The 6,988-nt window shown below is 43.3% G+C and overlaps 1 long non-coding RNA gene across 1 annotated transcript; it reads left to right on the top strand.

The window, feature by feature from the left end:
• Window positions 1–568: 568 nt before the first annotated feature.
• LOC138581924 (uncharacterized) lies at window positions 569–1,439 on the top strand. The gene is made up of 2 exons (XR_011304876.1): window positions 569–1,042; window positions 1,130–1,439. It is a non-coding gene; the product is annotated as an uncharacterized lncRNA (long non-coding RNA).
• The last annotated feature ends 5,549 nt before the right edge of the window (window positions 1,440–6,988 follow it).

Here is a 6,988-nt window from a genome sequence, read left to right as displayed (position 1 = left end):
ATGAACCAGAGGGAAATCTTCTGGATAGAGAGACTAAACAGTCTAGCTCCCAATGGGATGAACGAAGATTACAGTTTAGCCTCATTTTTGTAACTAAATACTGTTTCCCCTGACCCAATCAGAAACCCAGTGTGGATACAATATCAATTGCTGTTAAATACATTTTTGAATTTGTTCAGTTCACTTAGGATGATTTTTTACTGACATAGGATGTATTAAGTTACAGACCATAGAATGTGAGCATGCTTCTCTTGAAATAGTAAACACACGGATGTCCAATATTCGATTAACTTTTGTCCGTGGTAAACAATAGATTTCCCAGAAGTTACATGAGACACTCCTCACATTTATCTTTCGACTCTTTTCACCTTTATTTCATTTGACTCAAACTCCCTGCACCAGTATAGATATACACCTATATACTATTGGTTAATTACACATTGTTTTCTAAAATATGTCCGTATGACGTCTGTTTTCCCGTCACACGTTGACGTTCTAAACATAGTGACGTCGTCACGCTTCGACGTGATGACGTCATAATGTAAATAGTGGACATCTTTAGCGAAAACCGTGTAGAACGGTTCGAGCTACAGCACCGGCCATCTTCTCAGGAAGGAGGTAAGAGAATCCTTTGTAAACAGCTCCCCAATTGCATATCATGAGCCTAGAGGCCTTCACAGAATACTCTCCACAGAATGATCCCACCCCATTGTTTTCGTGTATCTAATATAGTATATATACGTGTTTTTACAGACACGAGTGGAGGAATCGCCCATTACTGCACTACCTCCGTACCTGAGGACTCTCTACATACCACAGCGACCCATTCCATGGATGTAGTAGCTTTTTACAGAAATACCGAAAGGTAATATTTTTTCTTAGATATTACATGACTAGATTTTCCTTCATGAATTAAGATCCCGTTTTTAATTGAGCTTTCCCTATTGTCTTTTTATCACATCTACAGGTTGAATAACCATTATTGGGCTGATATTGCTATTGATAATAAATCCAGTTAGGATATTCCACATTGAACATCCAGGTGATTATTATTAAAAATTTCTCCCAAGAGTTAAATGACAGTTATCAGTGAGAATCTAAAATTTGATCATTGTATCATACATTATAGACGAAACAAAGATTAACGGCAATGAAGAGGGCTATCAATTCCTGAAGAAGGGGACACCCCGAAACGCGTCGAGAAAATATTCATCATTACTTTCTTTGGATATACCATGTGAAAAGCCTATTGTATAGAAAGTGTGATGAGTACCTTGTATGCCCTTGTATTATAATATTGAATGTAACCTCAAAATGAACACATTTATGTTATTATGTTTACAAAGACTGGATGATGAATGAATTGAAATTCATATCTATAACAATTAATTTAAAATTCAATTAAAACCGATGGTCCCCATCATTCTGTTTTATTATAATAGTGTCATGAATTAGCTTCTCTCATTAATTTCTTCTTTTTTCTGAAAGAAACTGAATATTACCATTGTATAGAAATATTGACTGTTTCTACAGTATAAAGGGTGTGCAGGGGACGGGAGAGTTCCACAATCTTGTGGACAATCTGTTGGATTTACATAGGTTAAAACAACCCAGTGTCAAGGTTGTTATTCTCCCCGGCACCCCGTAAATTTTCAACAAATCCTGTAAAAAAACCTTAAACCTAGGTGTGCGCTAGGCAACACAAATATTAGGTACCCATCAGTTTCACATGAGTCGGGCCGGCTGGCAGGTGACCATCAATGGATCGGACATGAGTCGGGGCCTGCTGGCAGGTGACCGTCAATGGTGAGTGGGCGGGGGACATGAGTCTGGGCCTGCTGGCAGGTGCCCATCAATGGAAGGTGCCAGTCAATGGTTTTGGGTGGTTAGGTGACATGAGTCGGGGCTCACAAGTGCGTGGTGCCATGTGGGCTGCCTACAGGGCATGGTCAGGGGTGTAGGGTAGTCCCTTGTGGTGTGGACTGCCTACAGGGCATGGTCAGGGGTATAGGGTAGTCCCCTGTGGTGTGGACTGTCTGAAGGGCATGGGGCGGGGCAAAAGGGCACACCCAGGAGGGCCCACAATGCCAAATTGCATGTAAAACTAGCCACGCACCCCCGAAATATACATACCCAGCTGGCGCTAGCAAAATCACGTGTAAATCTCCCCACGCACCCCCGAAAAACACGTACCCCGCTCACAACAGGCCTATCGCGTGTTGAACTCCACGCCCACCCCCGAAATACACGTACCCGGCTCGCGCCAGGCCTATAGTGTGTTAAACTCCCCGCACAACCCCGAATACGCGCAGGCAGCCCATCCACCCTCCCCATGCCCTGCGGGCAGCCCATTCAACCTCCCCATGCCCCGCAGGCAGCCCATCCACCATGGGCATGCCCCACAGGAAGCCCACACCACAGGAGGGACTTTTTCCAAGCAATTTACCTGGCACGAGTGGGGTATGTGTATTCCGAGGGGTGCGCGGGGAGTTTTACATGCGATAGGCCTGGCGCGAGCGGGGTACGTGTATTCCAGGGGGTGCACAGGGAGTTTTACATGCATTTTTGCTGGCGCGGGTGGGGTAATTGCATTCCGAGGGGTGCGCGGGGAGTTCGACATGCGATAGGCCTGGCGCGAGCGGGGTACGTGTATTCTGGGGGTGCAGAGGGAGTTTTACACGTATTTTCATGTTTGGGGGGGACTATATGCTGGTCCACTGGCCTTTGCGCCATGTACTGGATTTGTGCAATGTTTTTGGCACACGGGGCGGGGTTGGGGGCGTAACTGGCGCTGCTGCAGGGTCGCTGCGCCACTCTGCGCCACGGCTTCTTATGGATGTATAAATCCATGAATACGCTGTGCGCCTAAATGGGTTTTGGCTCACGCGACAGGCACAGACTGCTGCACGTGCACTCTGTGCGCCAGCTGCGTGCGCCACTTGTGCGCCGAATTCTATAAATTAACCCCATAGAGTATAGCAAGAACAGAAAGGATAAAGTTACAAGGAGAAATGAGGGAAAAAGATATAGGAGCAGATGACACCAGCAGGGCCAAAGAAAAAGCAGAGAACAAATCTAGCCCTGGAAGAAGAAGGGTACACGAGTGGTACCCAGCCATCGATCATTGAGGGCAAAAATGTGTTACAGCAGCACACAATGATACACAAAGTCAAGAGCCAGAGGAGGAGGCATTGGTATGTAGCGAAGTGTCCATACTGTCAGTCTTGAGGGACCGAATGTAAGCCTAAAAGTCACCCGGATCATCAAATATGTCATCTTGAAGGAGCACAGATGATATAGTCAGTATCTGAAATTAAGTTGTTATAACAGGACGATAACAAAGGAACTCCTTTCTGCGTCTTGGCAGTTTTCTTAGCCACATCTTGAGATATGTAAATCCTATTCCCATGCCAGACCAGCGTGTTCTTCTCATTAGCTTTTGACATGATAAGCTGCAGTTGGGTGTACTATAGTAAGCAAAAGTGTACAGTGGAAATTGTGAAGATTGCAAGCTTCTTACTAGACTGATGCAGTGAGCGCATTGGATATCAAGGGACTTTTCTTTTGAGATATGAAGCAGGGCTAATAAGACATTTTTAAAGAAACAGGATAGTGTCTTTCCCCTCACATCCCTGTGGGAGGCCCGTGATGCGTGAGTTGTTGCGCCTATTTCTGTTTTCCAATTCTTCATCATGATTTTGGAGGTCTCTCACCACTTTCTTGAACTGGGTAAGTTTAGGTGCAACATCTTCCACATAACCAATTCGGTTTTCCATTTCTGTCATTCTGTTTTCAAAGGTATATTCCACCTTTCATCTAATTGCTGTAGTTTTTGGTTGGTGGTTTCAATAAAAGCTTTGAGAGACCTAATTTTGTGTAAAATAGACTCAATGGCAGGGTCTGTGAAGCATAGCGGCGGGGGTGACTGACTTTGTAGTCTTTTATGAGTGGCAGACATAGATTGAACATCTATAGAGGCTAGAGGCAATTTCTGGTTATTTTTATCAGAGAACATGTTGAAGAATGAATAGCAGATGAAATGCAGATAAAGGAATGAGATATCAATATCACACCGGCACAAGAAATGCCTATTTCCAAAGGGTACGTGTCAAAAAGTAACTGCCAGACAATGCAAACAAATGTACCTCCAATATGTCATCCAATGCTCTCAATTCGAAGAGCAAAACCTCTTCTCTCCTTTCTTTTCTTCCTTTTTTTAAATAATATTCTTTTCCTAGGCAGTGCATTGAAGTGGTCATGAGGTGCCACTGGCTGTCGAACAAGAAAGCCCAGCTATGCTGGAACCGGCTGATTGAGTGACTGCTGCTGCCGGGAGCTGACTCATGGAAGACAGATTCTTGAAGAGCCGACAGTGGCAGGGCTACGGAGTGAATGAAGGGGCCAGTTACAGTAACGGAACACGCTGCAGAGAAGGGATAAGCTGCCCTCAACAGTCGCTGTGAGAATGTAAGGAGCGGGGAGGTGGGGTTGATATAGGAGGTGTTGCATAAAAGAGATATGTAAGTTGGCCCGGAGCAGCGTGCCTATTCATCCATCTTCTTCAGTGCCAAGGCACGCCCACAGTCATGATATGAATTCAATCTGAAACTAGATCACAATATTGACTGTCTAACTAGGAGACATTTTGGAAATGCACACAAACAAAAGAAAGCTTTGTTAAGTATATTTGTTCATTCAGTTTTATTTCTTTAAAAAAATGTATGTATTGGGACCTCATTGGAGGCTCTTTGGAGACTGGGTTTGGATTTAAAATGCATGTGAAGTCAACACATGATGACTTGACCATAACCACTATATAGAGAGGCATGACGCTGTATTCCACAGCCACACTAATTGCTCAAGTGCATTCACCAATCCTCATTATAGGCATCTGCAAATTCGACCACATCACTCCCTTCCTGAGCAATCTTCATTGGCTCTCAATCCCTACCAGACACCTTCTAAAACTGATTGCATTGCCTGAAAAACAGTCTTCAAAGGCACATCAACATACTTGGTGGCTAAACTCCACATCACAAGAGGCCCTCACACCTCCTGTAATAAATCCATCAAAAGATTGGAGTCACAACTATCCCGCAAATAGAAGACCCGCAAATATTCCTTCTTATGCAACACCCCAACTCTCTGGAATTCGATCTCCTCCAGTTTCACCAAACACTAAAATGGGAGCTGTTCCATCAATAACTCTTGCATGAGTAATCCATGTTTTTCTATCCACCCGCCAACAATATCCTACTAGAGTTAACAAATACCATGTCCAATATGGGCTTCCACAAGTTGTAAAGTTATGTTACGTTCTTTTCTGTTATGTTGATTCATACCGTCATTCGATGCCATTTGCATGGTCCTCAGGCGCTCCTAATGGTCTGCTATGTTAGGAAAGATTTTTCTTTTGGAAACTTTCCCTCTGTAGTTCTATGGACCAACAAACGTTTTGCTTTTGTTTTTTAATTTGTCCTGATTTTTTACAGAGCTTGATTTTTGGTCTTTTTATTATTGGGAAACTGACAAATTGTAACTTTATAACATTGCACACAGCATTTTTATTATTGGGAAACTGAGAAATTATATCTTTATAACATTGCACACAGTATTTTACCATGTAGATCAATAGGAATACATTTTATAACCCTTGTCTTTTACACCTGGGATTTTTGGTTACTTTTATATGTGCCCGTACGTGTTTACAGCATGGAAAGACGTGGCTTGGGCCTTAAAATGGCCACCCTATAAGATTTTCACTTGTTCTTTGTTCATTGTTGTTTGTCTTTCTTCCTGCTCTGACTTGTTGGGAAATTCCATGTAAGGTTATGCACTTGCCCCGAAAGGTGCTGCTTTTGAGAGCTGCCGATGCCTTTGTGTGTGTGTGTGTGTCTGTATGTGTGTGTATCTATTGTGTCAGACATATGGCCTCATCATAAGTTTAGCAGTAACCCTTAAATGTTGCGGTAAACGAGTTAAAGGAGTTCACCAGTTCAGACCTCTCTCCTTTTATCCATCGTTCGCAGTCTCTTTTGCTTCATATTATCCTCTTTTGGCATTTGGTAATGTTGCTAAATCCTTCTCAGGGGGCATATTCTCTTAATGACTTAAACCAAGACTCTGGAATACTCCCTCTCAATTCCAAGCAGGTGGATTCAGCGTGGGCAATTTTATGTACCGAATATCACATTTAAGTATAGTCCCAACACTCGTGTGGTTGCGTTTATTTGTCCACCATAGCGAGCTTCCCACCATGTGTTAGCATTCAAACCATGAACTTGATTCAGTTTTTCCAGTAAAATAATGGATCTCTCCTTTCTTAACTTACAATATGTAGTGTTGCAGGGATTCCGTTTTTTGTTGGCAGAAATGGCATTTGTCGTCCTGCTCTCGGCCATACTTGAACAACACTTCCTTTGTCCTTAATATGTTTAGTTGAAATCTCAAAATCAAGTCTTGGAATTCGGGCACAGACATTTTATGAGATATTCGGCTGTGGTATTTGGCAGGCCAGTCAGCAATCAGGTCAGGGTATGATATTTAGATTCTGCTTGCTTTGCTTCAGTCTCAAACCAGTCTGCCGCTAGCAGGGCCTCCTACACCTTCTTTGGCTTTTCACATAAAGTTTAAACTGAAAAGCCTAAATTATCCAGTAGGGTTAAACATGCATCTCTCCACTGATTTAAGGGCCAGAAAGTTATTCCATCCTCTTTGATCCTGATTATGCGATATTGTGGAAAGCAGTCGCAGCCAGCTACCCTTCTGAATGTCATCAGGGATCTCCACTGGATCCTAGCTTGTAAAGAATAAGAGGCCCAGCTCGTGTAGTATGACTCCAATTGGAACTGCATTTGGTAGGCGCAATAACCGCTTCCAATATTTACTTTCCAGTTGTTCCCAGAATTCTTTTGGGAAATTCATACCAGCTTCACCAGCGTATGTCAGGGCTGGGACGACTTTTTGGTTGTAATATGTAATTACAGGC

This window comes from Ambystoma mexicanum, chromosome 3q (genome assembly GCF_040938575.1).
Source record: "Ambystoma mexicanum isolate Mex_15411 chromosome 3q, UKY_AmexF1_1, whole genome shotgun sequence".
In the NCBI taxonomy this organism is placed as follows: Eukaryota; Metazoa; Chordata; class Amphibia; order Caudata; family Ambystomatidae; genus Ambystoma; species Ambystoma mexicanum.
This window is presented reverse-complemented; position numbering and strand designations above follow the sequence as displayed.